The sequence below is a fragment of the Acipenser ruthenus genome, chromosome 13 (genome assembly GCF_902713425.1).
Source record: "Acipenser ruthenus chromosome 13, fAciRut3.2 maternal haplotype, whole genome shotgun sequence".
In the NCBI taxonomy this organism is placed as follows: domain Eukaryota; kingdom Metazoa; phylum Chordata; class Actinopteri; order Acipenseriformes; family Acipenseridae; genus Acipenser; species Acipenser ruthenus.
Window position 1 is genome coordinate 39,472,929 of NC_081201.1, and position 16,337 is coordinate 39,489,265.

Genomic DNA, 16,337 nt, shown 5'->3' on the forward strand with positions numbered 1-16,337 from the left:
AACAGGCTGGTGTTGCTATGTAGTTGCTCATTTTGAAGTTAGTGCTTATGTTAGGACTACCTCGAATACTATACTGGGACAATGTCTGCAGGCTATATGGGCTTTATTGTCTGTTATCAGATCAAAAGTGGCATGTGTCACAAAGGTTGCAACAGATGGTACAAAAATGCAATGTACTCTATAAAATGTAATGTACTCTATAGAATGCAATGTACTCTATAAAATGTAATGTACTCTATAGAATGCAATGTACTCTATACAATGCAATGTAACATTCACAGTTTTTTAGGAGTTAATTTAATACGTTTGAGACTGCAGATGGTGGCCTTAATATTGAAGGTGACTTTACGTTACCGACAACAAAACAAAGCAGGATTGTACAACTTTATTATTATTATTATTATTATTATTATTATTATTATTATTATTATTATTATTATTATTATTATTATTATTATTTCGGAACCAATGAATAGTTTAGACGCATATGGTTTGTATGTTCAGAGTATACTTTAAATAAAGCAAGCATATTAACCAAGTGCAACTTGTAAACTAACAGACCTGTACTTTAAACGTATTCCAAGCAAAAACTTGCCCTTCAAATAGTGCTAGTTCACAAATAAAATAACCATAACATAAAGATCCCCTAACCTCCTCCCTCCAAGAGACAGAGCGAGAGAGCGAGAGAGAGAGAGAGAGAGAGAGAGAGATTTCATGTTGCCATATGTCAGACTCCAGCCCTATTCATTTGAGAATTCGATATGAAGACCGAGCTGAAACTAGAAACCACAGGTTGCTAAAAACAGACGTCGATTCCTGAGTTCCATGTCAATGTCCCAGGAGGTCAGTTCTCTTAAGCCAGTTTAGCTGTCCGTTTAATAAAGGCATGCTTTACAGTTTGACCACACGTTTTTAACATTCATTATTATTATTATTATTATTATTATTATTATTATTATTATTATTATTATTATTATTATTATAAAATAGTATGTTGCACGCTTATGTAAAATATATAATGTTACAAAAACATGTTACAAAACATTATTGTTTCATTGTATTGGTGTTGCTGCTGTAAATAGCTTCATTCTACTCACAGAGATATGTGAGCAATTTGGGAAACAGCCAGATACCCAAAAGATGTTCAGGAGAGCTTTGTTTTTTGAACCGGCAGGTGAACCGCATCCCATGCAGACAGCATCACGGGTGTCTGCCTATGATATGCGTCACTTGCCAGAGCCAGCTGCAGAGTTAGGTGAGACTGCTTCATAATCCAAGACAAAACCAGGGAGACAGAACCGTGCTTATTGCAGAAGAACAGAAGCGAAGAACATCAGAACGCCTTGGAAGTGTGAAAGCTGTGATGTGCCTCTGTGTAGAACTGTTGAAACAAACTGTTCTTACCCTTTACAAAACGCATATGTATATAGTTATTTTGTTACTTATGCCTAATTAAAGCACAAAGTTGTCTAACCTTTTCACACATCGGTGCCTGTTGTTTCTATATCACTGAGTACTGACCGAACATTGACATTCTCATGCAGGCAGGTATATAAGGATATCAATCAATCTGGAGGTGTTCTGATACATTCGCACACGACTAGTCTGTAGCTCCTTCTAAAAACCTGGAATTGCAGACAGGTGAGAGTAAACGTTTGATATTCATGAGCTTTTAAAAAAAGAAACTAACACGTTTAGAACAATTTCATGAAAAGCAAACTATTGTATTCATAAAAAAACATACATTAAATAATTACTCCTGTCTTATTGTGTGTGATTGTACATGTATGACTGGAAAATGCAAAAAATAAGCCTATTGTCGGCATTGTATCAACACCAACACGTCTCAAAGACTCAGAGGTTTGTGTCAAAACACACATTTAACAGACTTGAAGTGTATTTCTCAGCTGTCAGAATTAATTAAATACCATCAGAATTTACATTACTAAAAAAAAATCCACATTCACTACACTTTTTTAATGAAAAGTAGAAAATACATTTCCTTCAGGCTCAAGGTAGCCATTAAATTTTTTTTATTCAAATGATTTACATTATTTTTATATTATTGAAGATGATGATGTCTGCAGATTATTTGCAGCGGGACACAATTATGCCTACCTCACTATGAAGGTGTGCCGTATAAATCTGGATTTCATGCAAACCTTTCAATCAATAGTCGCTATTAATTTTGTAAATGAATGTCACAATTATATAGTCCTCACTGTCTATATAAACGAGTTCTCGTTCACACTTTAATGTGCTTCATGGCACTAGTTCAAAAGCATTTTTTTCTTTGCAGTAAGGCAAATGAATATAATGAAATAAAAATAAAAATATGTGAAAAAATCTTAAAGGAGCAAATGGCACATAATTAAAGCTATCGATTGCTGACTGCTTACAAACGTCAAGCAATACTTTTCCTGGCAGCTCTAATCGCTAACTTAAATGCAGCTGTGATGAATTGGGGCATAACTAAAATGTGGTGCGCATTTTACTGCTCAGTGGGGACCTTAAATCATGCCGTTTGTTAATTTAGCATAAGAGCGTTTACCGGTCCTCTGGGTGTACGCTGGTGAAATAGCTGTATTTTCATTACATACTGCACACACACACACACATACACCCACCGGCTACTATCTGTATTATTTGTGTTATTATATATCTGGATTAGTTTCAACAAACGACTGTTTCACAGCGACACCCGGCTGTAGTATTCAGGAAACACAGGCTGTCTTGCATGTAGTGTTTTTATTATTTACTTATGTTTCTAAAAATCTGCTTTGACTGTAATTGGGAACGCTTTGAGCGAGTTCGCTATAATGCCCTCTGCACACCACCCGTCCTAAATAATTCGCGTTTTTAACATTTGAAAGACCTAACCACGCATTATTATTTAAGGTATTGTGCAAATGGCTGTAAAAACACTTTCTAAGTATATTTTCTGTTTTGAAATAACTCCTTAAACATTCAATTACTATTTCTAGTTTAATATTCTCCTCCTTCCTATCTATCTGTCTATCTATCTATCTAGAAGACTAGCTCTACCACCGCTACGCTCCCCTGCCTCCAGAGCCCGCTCCTTCTCCACCCTTGCTCCGCAGTGGTGGAATGACCTTCCTACAGATGTCAGGACTGCCCAGTCCCTGACCACATTCCGGCGCCTCCTTAAGACTCACCTCTTCAAAGAGCACCTGTAGAACTCCTCTGTTTGTATCCTGGGACACTATCACCCTTCATGTAAATGTGCTTTATTTTGCTCTTATCTGCCCCTATTTTACTGCATTTAATCCTGTACTTCAGAATACTGTAATCTGCCAAGTTTTTAACCTGTAGTACCTTGTATTTAATCACATCCTGATGTAACTATCACTATTTAATCATATCCTGATGTAACTATCACTATTACCTGCTGTATTATTGAATTGTGGTTTGTCAAACTTGTACTTTACTTGAACAAAAGTTATTGTATTTCTTGCTCTTATTGTATTACTTGTATTGTAACGCTTGAAATGTTTTTGCTTACGATTGTAAGTCGCCCTGGATAAGGGCGTCTGCTAAGAAATAAATAATAATAATAATAATAATAATACGTGGTATTTATGGTGCACAACCAGCGTAAGAGAGTAATAAACCACATATATGTACATTTTGTTAAGTAAGTGGAATCTGTATTGACAGCAAAATGTCTTTGAAGGTTTTACATTTGCAAAGCTAGTTGTCTTCCTATTTCATGCACTGTCTCACTAATGTATACAGTTTTGACACATAGTATTAAAGCAATAGACATATAAGTCTTCATTCATGCTTCATTATTTAGGGGAATAGGATGAGGTGTGGAAAATGCAGCAATCTGCAGTACACGGATGACTAAAGTTTCAACTTGCATAAAGCATTATTTCATTTCCATTACAATATGTCTCTGTACAATTGTTATTACTGCATATGATATTAAGCCTGAACATTAGCTTTTGACTTTGCTCAAAGAAGCAAGTTCATTTTTCCATTCAAAAGCATGTGATACTGTTCCCCTAAGGAAGCCATAGACGATGTGTGGATTTTGACAGAATCTGCTCTAAAAGAGGTCACGTTTAAAGGTCTCATCAAATACAAGCACACTAAAGAAGTGCATTCATTTCCCACAGATTATTTTAAGCATATAAAGTAACATGTATTATTTTAAAAGATATGCCAGTCAGGGAGGTGGGTATCAGTGTCAGAGGTTAGCAAGGTGTAAGTTACAGGGCTAGGGGAAGATTACAGTAGTGTGATTCATTGGGTAAAAAAAGTAAATTGTTAAAGGTTGATACTGAAATGTTATTTCCATAATATGATCAGATATTGAATTTTAGCATGCCTGGATACACATGTAAAATGTAAAACCAGCTTATTTGAATTATTTAATTAAAATGTCCAATATCCTACTTGATGTAAGAAATCACCTCAGGGGTAGTTCAAGGGAAAGCAAAATATTAATGGACAAATATAGACAGTTTTAATTAAGTCATGAAATCCAATGATCTGATCAGGTATTTGAATGTGCGTTGGTTCTGCATTTTGTAACAAGGTATTTAGAGCTGTAAGTTGAAATGGAGTGTGTACAGCATGACAATTATTTATACTTATCTAATTACCTAAAGTTCAGCCTTAAGAGTCATTGCCATCAGTCCAGACCTGGTCAGACACAGACTCGATGCCACTGGACTGCTCAGGATGCCCAGGTCAAAAGGAAGCAAAATAATGAAATACAAAAAATAATATATATATATATAGTGAATCTCAACAAGCAGGACTGCAATAATGTTAACTGCTTAGATGTTGCACCTTGTATCTTCACTGAACTTTTATCCTGCACCTCTGGCCTCCTACAGACGTTTCGGTCTGGGTTTGACGATAATCTTTCAGGCAGTGTACACGATTATTACACGATTGAGGACCATCAAAACAAAATAAACCATGTTTAAGGGTGTGGGAAGTGTCATTGCCATTTTATGGGATACTATTAAAAGGCCATTCATTAAAACCCCCTCTGCTACAGTATTAGAACTTTGCACAGAAAATACTTTGGTACTTATTTAAATGCTGTAATGTAAACCAAGTGGATTTTTTTCAGAAATGGATTCAATGGAATACTACTGCTAATATCTCATAATAAACCATTGAGTAGGACAGGGTTATATTTGTAAGGTTATGTGAACATTCCAAGCGAAGTGTTGTTGATCATGACATCAACCTCTGACCTATTATGGCTGCCATATTGAGGTCATGTGACTTTTGAAGCCACAGCTGCACAGAATGGGTTACCATATGACTCCATGTACACTAGGACAGTTCAGGCTTTTCAAACTGCATCACAATGCATTCTGGTAAGTGTAGTCCTGCTGTGACAGGTAAAACATACCAGAATGCACAGCGATGTGAGGAAAACAGTAAACCAGAAACCTTAAATATCCATTCTGTATTTGCAAATTTAGAACCTCAGGTACTCAAAATGCTCTAATAGTATCTTATTCAGAAAAAAAAAAAACATGTTAACTAAACTTTTGTATTTAAATAAACAATATATAATAATTTCATCGGTTCCTAACATTGCTGTAAGCAATTTGGGTAACATTAAATACAATCCATAAACATACTGCCTTGTTTTTTTTAGCTTTGGCTTCCTTGTGTATAATCTAACATATCATATTTACACGGCTGTAGCTATCACTGAATGCCTGCAAGCTGAAAAGATTGAAACCGGCCAGAAGCCACAGACCGATTCGGAGTTTTGAAGGCAAACAGTTTCATACTTGGATTAGGGTAACAGTTGGTTTCTCACATTAAATTACAATTAAACATGTTTTTATGATATGCCCCAAAGCCAGTAACCTAACCATAATTAAAGTGATTTATTCTGTCATGGGTAGATCTTTCTATAATTGCCCATTATTTACATTAAACTTGTGTATGTCATGTTTTTCAAATTCAATAACCCTTCCTGAAAATTGCTTTGTTGAACAGTCAGCTCTACAGTACAATTAAGAGCTCTGAAAGTGTAAATGAAACACAGCATGTATTTCCCATCTATTTAATTAAGACTTTGATATGTTTCCTGCATTTTAGATAAAAGAACAATCACCATAAAGCATGTTAAAAGCCAAAAGGAAGGGGAATCAATACTGAATTTGTAGCAGGAAGTAACTGAATCTTTTCTTGCTTTTAAGTCATATGAAGAGGTATTTTCTTAACAGCTAGGCACATCTTCTGCACAGGAGAGAATTTCCTGAAGATGCTGACGTTAGTGATATTGTAAAACACTTGCAGTTAATCTTATGGATATTTAAAATGTTTTCCTTAAGTGTTCTAATTAATCACAGGTACAGTATAATGCATTCTGGATAGAATACTCTTCTGCTGTGATGCTGATCATTTAAATTACTCTAAATATATACTAAGTTGTTTTTTTTTTATTTGAACCTAAATCAGCATGAAAAAGAAATGCAGATCATTTCTGCATGCAATTTAAAAACAAAATAAGCAAATATAATTGTTTCCTTATTCAGTTTTGTAAACATGCACACTGGAAATGATTTTGATTGCAAGATCAGTCTTGTTGATGTGTGTCTTGCTTCGTCTTCTCATTGGCTGTTTGAACTTAATTGCTGCCATTTTGGTTCTCAGGATTACAATGGTTAGTGTTTCTGGGGACAAATGTAATTTAAATGTAATTCATACCGGTTTTTTTCTGAAATATTTAGGCTCAAAAAAGAGTTGGAAGCATTCAAAGATGGTGAACTTGAAAGTGTCCGTGAAGCTCTCCGCACAGAAATCCAGTTTCTGCAAATGGTACGGTTTATAATTGTCATTTCATATCCAGAACAATGTGTAAATGATTAGTTTAAAATCAAGTCTTCTTTAAAAAGAATCCCCTAGGTCTTTCACTGCATTTGTTTTTTATGCTGTGAATTACAAAACGCACCTTCAACTCTGACTCAATGCTGCTGAATTTATGAAGGTTAGAAATTAGCAGTATTTTACTGTTGTCGTTTTTAATTTCTGCTCCTTGGTTGTAATTTTTTTAAATTTTATTTATTTATTTATTTTTGCTGGAATAGTTAGTAAGCTTGATAAATGTAAGATCTAAACTGAAACAACAATAGATAATTAACACATATAATACAGTAGGATATTATTAGACACAGTAACTTCAAAACCCATTTTCATTGTCATGTATTTCTTTCTTTTCATTTATTTGTAAATAATCTGTGCAATGCTTCCAGTGGCACTGGGTTGAGATGCTGCAATACATTTCTTTGTAAATAATCTTTGCAATGGTTCCAGTGGCACTGGGTTGAGATGCTGCAATATATTTCTTTGTAAATAATCTGTGCAATGCTTCCAGTGGCACTGGGTTGAGATGCTGCAATACATTTCTTTGTAAATAATCTGTGCAATGCTTCCAGTGGCACTGGGTTGAGATGCTGCAATATATTTCTTTGTAAATAATCTGTGCAATGCTTCCAGTGGCACTGGGTTGAGATGCTGCAATACATTTCTTTGTAAATAATCTGTGCAATGCTTCCAGTGGCACTGGGTTGAGATGCTGCAATATATTTCTTTGTAAATAATCTGTGCAATGCTTCCAGTGGCACTGGGTTGAGATGCTGCAGTACATTTCTTTGTAAATAATCTGTGCAATGCTTCCAGTGGCACTGGGTTGAGATGCTGCAATACATTTCTTTGTAAATAATCTGTGCAATGCTTCCAGTGGTACTGGGTTGGGATGCTGCAATATATTTCTTTGTAAATAATCTGTGCAATGCTTCCAGTGGCACTGGGTTGAGATGCTGCAGTACATTTCTTTGTAAATAATCTGTGCAATGCTTCCAGTGGCACTGGGTTGAGATGCTGCAATACATTTCTTTGTAATTGTGCAATGTGACAAAGTGACCATGTGACCTTCCTACTCTTTAAATGTATAGAAATGTAAATGCTGTAAAAAATCTCTTAAACTATACCAGTTCAGCCCTGTTTGGAAGGTAAAATTTATGTAAATGCCTCTCATAGGGATGTTACTGGTGAAATGATTAATACAGATGTGGGCAAATTTCAATTAGGTTGCCTGAAGTTAGATTGTCATCTAGTGGACACTGTGTGTCATTGCAGTTAGATGCAGCTATAGATACATGCAATACTGTACATGGGAGATATCCAATTATATCTAGCTTTATACAATAATTGAATGCTGTGTACCCTACACGTTGTAATACATGGACATTCCTAAAGCTGCAGATGTTAATTCTGAAACTAAAATATAATTATCTGTAATTCAGTTTGGTTTACATTCCTTAAAAATAGTTTTAGCCAAAGGGTGGCAGACATCGTAACCCCTTTTTGCTGGTATCTCATTCCTGCTACAGCAGCAGTGGGAGGTAAGGACTGTCACCTGCAGTTGCTATTCTTCAAAAAGCAAAACAATGACAACAACTAATATTACACTTTTAAAATATGAGCTTTGATCTGGATAGTGCGCTGGACTGTGTTTTAGTCCCAAGGTGTTGGAAAGTCACTTGTAGAACAAATAATTAATTGAGAGTGAGTCCCACAGAGAATTACATAATACATCCGTGTTCATGTTTAATAGAGCATACGTGTCAAGGTCTTCTTTGGTGAGAGATCATTTACTAATGTAACTCAGTTTATACACTGTATGAAAAGGTACAGCTTAAAATATGGAACTAGAAAATGATTACAATGATTATAATGATTATAATGATTATAATGATTATAATGATTATATTTTTTTGTAAAAATAATTCTTGCTACATAATGAACAGATTACTAAACCATAAACAATGGTTGTAAATCATAACAATAAAGCATAAAGATGGGATTCCTTTCATGTAAACAGGTGGACAAATGTCATGAGAAATCACTAGCTTATTAAAAGGTAATGTTAACAGTTTGCAAACTGTTGATTTGATAAACTAGTAACAAAAAAAGAAAAAACATTTTACTACCAAAATACTGTGCATATCTGACATAGAAAATATTTATTATAAAATGCTATCAGTTCTGTGGTTGTAAAAACGGCATGCTATTTTCAATTTACATATTCACCGAGTACAGTAACCACAGAAACAGGATGAATCCAACCTTTTATATAAGGATTATAACAATTACCGAACAAATCTGCTCCCCTCGACAATTAGAAAGATTATTCAAGCATTGCAGTCAATGGAGCAATGAAAAAAAAAACCTGTTTTGATGGGTTTTACAGCCTTGAGGGCATGCTTTAATATTCATTTACTTTATTCTATTTCAGACAGAAATGCTACAGTGCAGAGATGCATATAGGAGCACAAATGTTTCTATGCAGGGTAAGATTAAATAAAAATGTTAATTACTGCTTACGCCTTCCCTCTAGACAAAGTGAATTGTGATAGCTGGCACCTTCAAAGCTGCAATAAGAAGCTTGTACTGTGTGCCAGTCAAAGCGTACACTGTATACAGAGGTGATGACCAAAGCGTACACTGAATACAGAGGTGATGACCAAAGCGTACACTGTATACAGAGGTGATGACCAAAGCGTACACTGTATACAGAGGTGATGACCAAAGCGTACACTGTATACAGAGGTGATGACCAAAGCGTACACTGTATACAGAGGTGATGACCAAAGCGTACACTGTATACAGAGGTGATGACCAAAGCGTACACTGTATACAGCGGTGATGACCAAAGCGTACACTGTATACAGAGGTGATGACCAAAGCGTACACTGTATACAGAGGTGATGACCAAAGCGTACACTGTATACAGAGGTGATGACCAAAGCGTACACTGTATACAGAGGTGATGACCAAAGCGTACACTGTATACAGAGGTGATGACCAAAGCGTACACTGTATACAGAGGTGATGACCAAAGCGTACACTGTATACAGAGGTGATGACCAAAGCGTACACTGAATACAGAGGTGATGACCAAAGCGTACACTGAATACAGAGGTGATGACCAAAGCATACACTGTATACAGAGGTGATGACCAAAGCATACACTGTATACAGAGGTGATGACCAAAGCGTACACTGTATACAGAGGTGATGACCAAAGCGTACACTGAATACAGAGGTGATGACCAAGGCGTACACTGTATACAGAGGTGATGACCAAAGCGTACACTGTATACAGAGGTGATGACCAAAGCGTACACTGTATACAGAGGTGATGACCAAAGCGTACACTGTATACAGAGGTGATGACCAAAGCGTACACTGAATACAGAGGTGATGACCAAAGCGTACACTGTATACAGAGGTGATGACCAAAGCGTACACTGTATACAGCGGTGATGACCAAAGCATACACTGTATACAGAGGTGATGACCAAAGCGTACACTGTATACAGAGGTGATGACCAAAGCGTACACTGTATACAGCGGTGATGACCAAAGCGTACACTGTATACAGAGGTGATGACTGCAGATGGGAGAATCCCAAAGAAACACAAATATCCATTTGAATTGTATAAAAAAGGTTATTTGAAGATAAATACTCAATTATAAAATCAAGAATGAAAACGATCATTTGAAAAACTTGTTTTATTATTTGAGAGCCAAAGTCTCCAGTTTTTACACTACTAAAGTATTGGGAATGCTGGCTAAATGTCCTTATTATTTAATTGCATGACCCAGAGTTCCTTGTTTCAACAATCTATTTATTTAAAATCACTCCTATCTGAAACAAGAATAGATGCGATTAAACTGAATGAACCTACAGAAAACATTACCAACCAAATATAGACCAGAACTCGTTCCAAATTAGATTCTGTTCCCAGGAAGTTATTGGAATTGCAGTTAAAAATAAAAGCATACATAGCTCTCCATGCATACCCATGTTCTGAAACTCTCAATATCTTGTGCTAAAGATGCCTTCTCAAGTTTCATAACAATTGGATAACCTCTAGGTATTATATTCTCTAGATATTATGTAAAATAAAAGTCTGACATCATATATATTTAGAGACCAATGGAGATGAACCATGTAACTGTAGATTCTGAAATTCTGTATAACTCACTCTTATGACTGGATAGTGATATTGTTAGTGGATTGCATAAGAGTCCAGTGTCCAAGGTAAATTGTTCTGCAAAACACCTAAGTAGCTGCATCACTGAAAAAGACCTTGCTGGGTTTAGATTTAATGATTTTGTTGGCTTTTGACAAATATTGACCGTGTTTGCTGTTTTGGACCGATGCCATGGTACGTGGAGTTGAAAGCACGCTACACAGCCACATTTATGTTTGTTCTAGTTGAATACGGTGTGTATTAATATTGATGTCCTGTGCACTGGAGCCTATTTCAATTATCTGGTCAGTAGTGGATCTAAATACCCACTTTCCTTTAACTCTGTATGAATCTTGATGGTCTTTTATTTATGATTTATCACCCACCTTGCATACAGTAACAGTGTTTGGGCTTGCTAATGATGTTAGAGTATTTAACTTTTGCAAGACATTCACCAGCTCTCCCATTGTATTATTTATAGTAATATCAATATACATAATACAATGCCTTGGTGTGGCAAGAAAATATTCCTCTATTGGGCATTGTCAATCATTCTGGAGTCTAGCGCAACACAGCTGCACTCAAATAACATTGCAGTGAAATTGCACCCCTGGTTCATGACAATATGTAGGGAGTATATACTGCAGTGCCTGTGTGTTTCTGTGTGTCCTCTGCACACATTGCCCTTGTTTTGTGTTTACAAGTCCTTTATAAAGCCCAAACACTTCTGGCTGGAAAGAAACCTGTGCCTTGACTCTGAGATGTAATGAAACTCCCCGAGATTGTAACTCATTGGCAGACCTCAGATTACAGATTCCCTGCTGCAATTGACAGGTTTGTGTTTTTGCATTAATCACATGTGTGAGGGAAAGTGCTTGCAAAGGTGGACCAATATGTTTAATTTTAATTACGTTTATAGCTTTACAAAAAAAGGAGAACTATCTGATATGTAAAATGATATCTGCGTATTGACTCTTAAAGAATGACAGTGTAATCAGAGTGTTTAGCTACAGTAAAAACAAAGACACTTTAAAGGTCAAGTGACTTCTGACACTTATCTTTTCCAGTTTATAATGATCATTTATCAACAATACAGATCACTAGGTTTAAAATGCAATGTATTTGTTGTTATTATGCACACAATTAACATCAACCATTTATAGAAAGGAATGAAAGAAGACTGAATAATTCCTCTGCTGAAGTGTTGAGGAGGCAGCGGCTGCATACAGGGTCAGATGTGTTAGTTTAGAGCAGATTAAATGAGACAGGACTGACGGTGTGGTCATTATCCACACAGGAGACCTAGCCTGACCTAGCCCCCATGCTTAACTCCTTCAGCACCCATGAGACACATGTATTCCCTGTAGCATGCACAACAATACCCTTCCCACTGCTGTTGTCACCCCAAGGCCAGGTGCATACACGAGAGTGGTGGGGATTTAATCTCTTTAAACATGAAACGTGCAGCCAGACAAGATAACTCAAGGTATGATATACTTGCACTGAAGGCTTCATTTGTAATTCACTACCTGAAGCAGTTACTGCTGCAGCTTGGCTTGCACCTGCCGTTACACACAGGAGATTTCTATGTTGCTGTGTTCTCATGCACGTACCTGATTGCACATGGGTTTGCAGTACCGGAAGTCGTTTCTGGTGACACATCAAAAATAGTCTTGAAGCCCAGGTGTTAAATCTGGAAGAGAAAACAATGCAGAATCAATATGGGTCAAAATAATGGACAAAAATTCAATGGGCATTATAATAGGGGCATGCTATAGACCACCAAATTCAGCAAAATAATCTGTTATACAATGACATTAGAAATGTGTGTAGCAAAGGAGAAGCCATACTACTGGGAATTTCAACTTCCCCCGTATAAATTGGAAAAACACAGTGGGGAGCACGACAGCCAAAACTGAAATGATAGAAATGATAAATGACTGCTTCCTAATGCAATTTGTCAATGAACCGACTAGAGGGGGCATGCCTTGATTTAGTCTTTTCAAATAACAAAGACAGAATAACTAAAACAGAGGTCAGAGAACCATACCTCAACATGGTCTCATTTGAAGTACTTTTGAAGCTAAGACTTAATAACAGAAGCAGACTGGATCAAAATAGAGAACACATCCACAGAAAACACATGGCTGTTTAAAAAAAATGTAGTATTAGAGGCACAAAACAATTACATCCCAAAAGTAGACAAATCAAAATCTAAAACAAAATGGTTTAATAGATCAATTAAAACAATATCCAGAGAAAAAAGGCACTTTTCAGAACGTTTAAAAGGGACCAAGAACAAAGTACACAGAAAGAGTACCTGGAACTGCAAACGCAAGTCAAAAAGGAAGTTAGAAAGGCCAAGAGAGAGATAGAAATTAACACTGCCAAGGGAGCTAAAACCAATTCCAAAAACGTTTTTCCAATAACAGCAAAAGAACATTCAAGGAGGAAGTAAAATGTCTCAGAGATACAAATGGCAAAATCATAGATGAAGAGAAAAAATAGCAAATATATAAAATGATTACTTTTCACAAGTTTTTACAAAGGAGGATACGGGCAACATGCCTCACATGTCGACCTGTTCATATCCAGTTTTAAATAACAGAAATGATAAAGGGACTAGGAGCTCTTAAAATAAACAAATCCCCTGGGCCAGATGAGGTCCTCCCAATAGTACTCAAAAGAAATGAAAGAAGTTATTTACAAACTGCTAACTAAGATCATGCAACAGTCTCTTGAGACAGGCGTTGTACCGACAGACTGGAGAATTGCAAACGTAATACCGATCCACAAAAAGAGAGACAAAACCAAACCAGGTAGCTACAGACCAATAAGTCTATGTAAACTTATGGAAACTATAATAAGATCCAAAATGGAAAGTTACCTATATGGTAACAGTATCCTGGGATTGTGTCTAACTAACCTGCTTGATTCTTTTGAGGATGCAACATCGACAATGGATAATTGCAAATCATATGACATTAGATTTCCAGAAAGCTTTTGACAAAGTCCCGCATAAACAATTAATTCTCAAACTGAACGCAGTAGGGATTCAAGAAAATGCATGCACATGGATTAGGGAGTGGTTAACATGTAGAAAACAGAAAGTACTGATTGGAGAAGAAACCTAAAAATGGAGCGAGGTAACCAGTGGAGTACCACAGGGATCAGTATTAGGTCCTCTGCTCTTCCTAATCTACATTAATGATTTAGATTCTGGTATATTAAGCAAACTTGTTAAATTTGCAGATGACACAAAAATAGGAGGAGTGGCAAACACTGTTGCAGCAGCAAAGGTCAAAATGATCTAGACACCATTCAGAACTGGGCAGACACATGGCAAATTACATTTAATAGAGAAAAGTGTAAGGTACTACACGCAGGCAATAAAAATGTGCATTATAAATACCATATGGGAGATACTGAAATTGAAGAAGGAATCTATGAAAAAGACCTAGGAGTTTATGTTGACTCAGAAATGTCTTCACCTAGACAGTGTGGGGAAGCTATAAAAAAGGCCAACAAGATGCTCGGATATATTGTGAGAAGTGTTGAATTTAAATCAAGGAAAATAATGTTAAAACTTTACAATTCATTAGTAAGACCTCATCTAGAATACTGTGTTCAGTTCTGGTCACCTCGCTACAAAAAGGATATTGCTGCTCTAGAAAGAGTGCAAAGAAGAGCGACCAGAATTATTCCGGGTTTAAAAGGCATGTCGTATGCAGACAGGCTAAAATAATTGAATCTGTTCAGTCTTGAATAAAGAAGAGTACGTGGCGATCTGATTCAAGGTTTCAAAATTCTAAAAGGTATCGACAATGTCGACCCAACTGACTTTTTCGACCAGAAAAAAGAAACAAGGACCAGGGGTCACAAATGGAGATTAGGACATTCATAACAGAAAATAGGAGGCACTTTTTTTACACAAAGAATTGTGGGAGTCTGGAACCAACTCCCCGATAATGTTGTTGAAAATGACACCCTGGGATCCTTCAAGAAGCTGCTTGATGAGATTCTGGGCTCAATAAGCTACTAACAACCAAACGAGCAAGATGGGCCAAATGGCCTCCTCTCGTTTGTAAACTTTCTTATGTTCTTATGTTCTTGCTGTATACTATAGAGCACTACAGGTATCTACAGCACTGGATTATTTAGCAGTGACTATAGTAAATGCAATGTACTTACCGGCCCGTGTGTTAGTGTCAATAATCAATAAGCAAAAAAGTAAAACTCCACTGATAACCTTTCTTGCCATCTTTAGCCTTTTGAGTTGTAACACAGTCCAAACCTTATGGGAAGAACCAAGCTGCTAGCACAACAGAAAGGGGAGGTCTATTTTATTTACTCTCTAATCAGTTGGAGTTGTTTTTCACTAACTGCCAGTAAAACAGCCAGGTTACACACTGTGCTGCCAGGAAAGAAGAAGGCTTTAATTCTGGAATTTCCTCTTCACAAACCCCCACAGTAAAATTTCTGTTTAAATAATGTTGCAATCGTACTCTATGTGTGCTGATAGTTGAAACTAACAGAACAAATGCACAGCATGTTCATCTTTTTGCACAATATATGTAAGTACACGATTGTGTGAGAAAAGGGTTAGGATGAAGGTTATATCATGCACATTAATTACAATGTAACTATGCATTATGTGTAACTGCACCTGTATTTACTAAGTAACTACTATGTAAATACACAGTAATTAGAGACAATTGATGTAAAGTGTTACCTTAAAATGTTTTGAGAATTGCTTATGTAGCATTAATTAATACCGTAGCTGCAAATCCGCTAATTGAATAAAGCTGTATGTATATATATATATATATATATATATATATATATATATATATATATATATATATATATATATATATATAATCTTTTAACATTTTAATATTTTCTGCAAAGCTTTTTCATTTGTTTCCATTAAAAGATAATCATTTGTAGACCAGATGCTTACCTGCTACCTTGAATTTGGCATTGAAATGGCTCTATTACCATCCACTTAAGACTGAATTCCAGGCAGCGCTATCTACACATCGAGTCAGCATTTTAAATGAGCTGTTTCTGTACCCCAGATAACACCCTTAACTGCGCATTGCAAGCGTTGAAATATAGAGCATGGAACTCTTTGTGTTTCCTAGATCCTTTGTAAACAAGGAACATGGAATCAAATACTTCACGTGCAATATTGTAAAACATACATCCAGAGACATGCACAGTTCTATTGAACTTTCACTGCAATTTATACAAATGTTTATCTTGGTATTGCCAGTTCAGAAAGCT

General features: G+C 36.2%; 1 long non-coding RNA gene across 1 annotated transcript; it reads right to left on the reverse strand.

Moving 5' to 3' along the window:
* Nucleotides 1-4,642: 4,642 nt before the first annotated feature.
* Nucleotides 4,643-15,825, reverse strand: LOC131696922 (uncharacterized). The gene is made up of 3 exons (XR_009306805.1): nucleotides 15,240-15,825; nucleotides 12,662-12,741; nucleotides 4,643-4,701 (listed from the first exon to the last, which is right to left on the reverse strand). It is a non-coding gene; the product is annotated as an uncharacterized LOC131696922 (long non-coding RNA).
* Between the last annotated feature and the right edge of the window lie 512 nt (nucleotides 15,826-16,337).